The sequence below is a fragment of the Xylocopa sonorina genome, unplaced genomic scaffold, assembly GCF_050948175.1.
Source record: "Xylocopa sonorina isolate GNS202 unplaced genomic scaffold, iyXylSono1_principal scaffold0027, whole genome shotgun sequence".
NCBI lineage: Eukaryota > Metazoa > Arthropoda > Insecta > Hymenoptera > Apidae > Xylocopa > Xylocopa sonorina.
The window spans coordinates 2,177,691-2,183,623 of NW_027490098.1; positions in this window are offsets into that span (position 1 = coordinate 2,177,691).

Below are 5,933 nucleotides of genomic sequence, written 5' to 3' on the forward strand. Positions count from 1 at the left end.
GTCTACACTTCAAATGAATGTAAATGCTACACTTCCTTGCAAGGAAATAGCGATTGCAGATATCTACGTATCGTAGCAATAGAGTTCATATGAATCTTAAAACGCGATATCGCCTCTCATTTCTATGTTTCATGGTAAGATATAACATGATTTGCGAAGTGTTATGTATTCCTCGTCTACACTTCAAATGAATGTGAATGCGACACTTCCTCGCTAGGAAATAGCGTTTGCAGATGTCTACGTATCGTTGCAATAGATTTCTAATGCTTCTTAAAACGCGATATCGCATCTCATTTCTATGTTTCATGGTAAGATACAATATGATTTCTGAAGTGTTATGTATTCCTCGTCTACACTTCACATGAATGTAAATGCGACACTTCCTTGCAAGGAAATAGCGTTTGCAAATGTCTACGTATCGTAGCAATAGATTTCTAATGCTTCTTAAAACGCGATATCGCATCTCATTTCTATGTTTCATAGTAAGATACAATATGATTTGCGAAGTGTCATGTATTCCTCGTCTACACTTCAAATGAACGTAAATGCGACACTTCCTAGCAAGGAAATAGCGTTTGCAGATGTCTACGTATCGTTGCAATACATTTCTAATGCTTCTTAAAACGCGATATCGCATCTCATTTCTATGTTTCATGGTAAGATACAATATGATTTGCGAAGTGTTATGTATTCCTCGTCTACACTTCAAATGAATGTAAATGCGACACTTCTTTGCAAGGAAATAGCGTTTGCAGATTTCTACGTATCGTAGCAATAGAGTACTTATGATTCTTAAAACGCGATATCGCATCTCATTTCTATGCTTCATGGTAAGATATAATATGATTTGCGAAGTGTTATGTATTCCTCGTCTACACTTCAAAGGAATGTGAATGCGATACTTCCTCGCTAGGAAATAGCGTTTGCAAATGTCTACGTATCGTAGAAATAGATTTCTGATGCTTCTTAAAACGCGATATCGCATCTCATTTCTATGTTTCATGGTAAGATATAACATGATTTGCGAAGTGTTATGTATTCCTCGGCTACACTTCAAATGAATGTGAATGCGATACTTCCTTGCAAGGAAATAGCGTTTGCAGATGTCTACTTATCGTAGCAATAGAGTTGTTATGATTCTTAAAACGCAATATCGCATCTCATTTCTATGTTTTATGGCAAGATATAATATGATTTGCGAAGTGTTATGTATTCCTCGTCTACACTTCAAATGAATGTAAATGCGACACTTCCTTGCAAGGAAATAGCGTTTGCAGATGTCTACGTATCGAAGCAATAGAGTTCAAATGCTTCTTAAAACGAGATATTGCATCTCATATCTATGCTTCATGATAAGATATAATATTCATTGCAAAGTGTTATGCATTCCTCGTCTACGATTCAAATGAAAGTAAATGCTACACTTCCTTGCAAGGAAATAGCGATTGCAGATATCTACGTATCGTAGCAATAGAGTTCATATGATTCTTAAAACGCGATATCGCCTCTCATTTCTATGTTTCATGGTAAGATATAACATGATTTGCGAAGTGTTATGTATTCCTCGGCTACACTTCAAATGAATGTGAATGCCACACTTCCTCGCGAGGAAATAGCGTTTGCAGATGTCTACGCATCGTAGCAATAGATTTCTAATGCTTCTTAAAACGCGATATCGCATCTCATTTCTATGTTTCATGGTAAGATGTAATATGATTTGCGAAGTGTTATGTATTCCTCGTCTACACATCAAATGAATGTAAATGCGACACTACCTTGCAAGGAAATAGCGTTTGCAGATGTCTACGTATCGAAGCAATAGAGTTCAAATGCTTCTTAAAACGAGATATTGCATCTCATATCTATGTTTCGTGATAAGATATAATATTCATTGCGAAGTGTTATGCATTCCTCGTCTACGATTCAAATGAAAGTAAATGCTACACTTCCTTGCAAGGAAATAGCGATTGCAGATATCTACGTATCGTAGCAATAGAGTTCATATGATTCTTAAAACGCGATATCGCATCTCATTTCTATGTTTCATGGTAAGATATAACATGATTTGCGAAGTGTTATGTATTCCTCGGCTACACTTCAAATGAATGTGAATGCGATACTTCCTTGCAAGGAAATAGCGTTTGCAGATGTCTACTTATCGTAGCAATAGAGTTGTTATGATTCTTAAAACGCAATATCGCATCTCATTTCTATGTTTTATGGCAAGATATAATATGATTTGCGAAGTGTTATGTATTCCTCGTCTACACTTCAAATGAATGTAAATGCGACACTTCCTTGCAAGGAAATAGCGTTTGCAGATGTCTACGTATCGAAGCAATAGAGTTCAAATGCTTCTTAAAACGAGATATTGCATCTCATATCTATGCTTCATGATAAGATATAATATTCATTGCAAAGTGTTATGCATTCCTCGTCTACGATTCAAATGAAAGTAAATGCTACACTTCCTTGCAAGGAAATAGCGATTGCAGATATCTACGTATCGTAGCAATAGAGTTCATATGATTCTTAAAACGCGATATCGCCTCTCATTTCTATGTTTCATGGTAAGATATAACATGATTTGCGAAGTGTTATGTATTCCTCGGCTACACTTCAAATGAATGTGAATGCCACACTTCCTCGCGAGGAAATAGCGTTTGCAGATGTCTACGCATCGTAGCAATAGATTTCTAATGCTTCTTAAAACGCGATATCGCATCTCATTTCTATGTTTCATGGTAAGATGTAATATGATTTGCGAAGTGTTATGTATTCCTCGTCTACACATCAAATGAATGTAAATGCGACACTACCTTGCAAGGAAATAGCGTTTGCAGATGTCTACGTATCGAAGCAATAGAGTTCAAATGCTTCTTAAAACGAGATATTGCATCTCATATCTATGTTTCGTGATAAGATATAATATTCATTGCGAAGTGTTATGCATTCCTCGTCTACGATTCAAATGAAAGTAAATGCTACACTTCCTTGCAAGGAAATAGCGATTGCAGATATCTACGTATCGTAGCAATAGTGTTCATATGATTCTTAAAACGCGATATCGCATCTCATTTCTATGTTTCATGGTAAGATATAACATGATTTGCGAAGTGTTATGTATTCCTCGGCTACACTTCAAATGAATGTGAATGCGATACTTCCTTGCAAGGAAATAGCGTTTGCAGATGTCTACTTATCGTAGCAATAGAGTTCTTATGATTCTTAAAACGCGATATCGCATCTCATTTCTATGTTTTATGGCAAGATATAATATGATTTGCGAAGTGTTATGTATTCCTCGTCTACACTTCAAATGAATGTAAATGCGACACTTTTTTGCAAGGAAATAGCGTTTGCAGATGTCTACGTATCGTTGCAATAGATTTCTAATGCTTCTTAAAACGCGATATCGCATCTCATTTCTATGTTTCATGGTAAGATACAATATGATTTCTGAAGTGTTATGTATTCCTCGTATACACTTCACATGAATGTAAATGCGACACTTCCTTGCAAGGAAATAGCGTTTGCAAATGTCTACGTATCGTAGCAATAGATTTCTAATGCTTCTTAAAACGCGATATCGCATCTCATTTCTATGTTTCATAGTAAGATACAATATGATTTGCGAAGTGTCATGTATTCCTCGTCTACACTTCAAATGAACGTAAATGCGACACTTCCTGGCAAGGAAATAGCGTTTGCAGATGTCTACGTATCGTTGCAATACATTTCTAATGCTTCTTAAAACGCGATATCGCATCTCATTTCTATGTTTCATGGTAAGATACAATATGATTTGCGAAGTGTTATGTATTCCTCGTCTACACTTCAAATGAATGTAAATGCGACACTTCTTTGCAAGGAAATAGCGTTTGCAGATTTCTACGTATCGTAGCAATAGAGTACTTATGATTCTTAAAACGCGATATCGCATCTCATTTCTATGCTTCATGGTAAGATATAATATGATTTGCGAAGTGTTATGTATTCCTCGTCTACACTTCAAAGGAATGTGAATGCGATACTTCCTCGCTAGGAAATAGCGTTTGCAAATGTCTACGTATCGTAGAAATAGATTTCTGATGCTTCTTAAAACGCGATATCGCCTCTCATTTCTATGTTTCATGGTAAGATATAACATGATTTGCGAAGTGTTATGTATTCCTCGGCTACACTTCAAATGAATGTGAATGCGATACTTCCTTGCAAGGAAATAGCGTTTGCAGATGTCTACTTATCGTAGCAATAGAGTTGTTATGATTCTTAAAACGCAATATCGCATCTCATTTCTATGTTTTATGGCAAGATATAATATGATTTGCGAAGTGTTATGTATTCCTCGTCTACACTTCAAATGAATGTAAATGCGACACTTCCTTGCAAGGAAATAGCGTTTGCAGATGTCTACGTATCGAAGCAATAGAGTTCAAATGCTTCTTAAAACGAGATATTGCATCTCATATCTATGCTTCATGATAAGATATAATATTCATTGCGAAGTGTTATGCATTCCTCGTCTACGATTCAAATGAAAGTAAATGCTACACTTCCTTGCAAGGAAATAGCGATTGCAGATATCTACGTATCGTAGCAATAGAGTTCATATGATTCTTAAAACGCGATATCGCCTCTCATTTCTATGTTTCATGGTAAGATATAACATGATTTGCGAAGTGTTATGTATTCCTCGGCTACACTTCAAATGAATGTGAATGCCACACTTCCTCGCGAGGAAATAGCGTTTGCAGATGTCTACGCATCGTAGCAATAGATTCCTAATGCTTCTTAAAACGCGATATCGCATCTCATTTCTATGTTTCATGGTAAGATGTAATATGATTTGCGAAGTGTTATGTATTCCTCGTCTACACATCAAATGAATGTAAATGCGACACTACCTTGCAAGGAAATAGCGTTTGCAGATGTCTACGTATCGAAGCAATAGAGTTCAAATGCTTCTTAAAACGAGATATTGCATCTCATATCTATGTTTCGTGATAAGATATAATATTCATTGCGAAGTGTTATGCATTCCTCGTCTACGATTCAAATGAAAGTAAATGCTACACTTCCTTGCAAGGAAATAGCGATTGCAGATATCTACGTATCGTAGCAATAGAGTTCATATGATTCTTAAAACGCGATATCGCATCTCATTTCTATGTTTCATGGTAAGATATAACATGATTTGCGAAGTGTTATGTATTCCTCGGCTACACTTCAAATGAATGTGAATGCGATACTTCCTTGCAAGGAAATAGCGTTTGCAGATGTCTACTTATCGTAGCAATAGAGTTCTTATGATTCTTAAAACGCGATATCGCATCTCATTTCTATGTTTTATGGCAAGATATAATATGATTTGCGAAGTGTTATGTATTCCTCGTCTACACTTCAAATGAATGTAAATGCGACACTTTTTTGCAAGGAAATAGCGTTTGCAGATTTCTACGTATCTTTGCAATAGAGTACTTATGATTCTTAAAACGCGATATCGCATCTCATTTCTATGCTTCATGGTAAGATATAATATGATTTGCGAAGTGCTATGTATTCCTCGTCTACACTTCAAATGAATGTAAATGCGACACTTCCTAGCAAGGGAATAGCGTTTGCAGATGTCTACGTATCGTTGCAATACATTTCTAATGCTTCTTAAAACGCGATATCGCATCTCATTTCTATGTTTCATGGTAAGATACAATGTGATTTGCGAAGTGTTATGTATTCCTCGTCTACACTTCAAATGAATGTAAATGCGACACTTCCTTGCAAGGAAATAGCGTTTGCAGATGTCTACCTATCGTAGCAATAGAATTCTAATGCTTCTTAAAACGCGATATCGCATCTCATTTCTATGTTTCATGGTAAGATACAATATGATTTCTGAAGTGTTATGTATTCCTCGTCTACACTTCAAATGA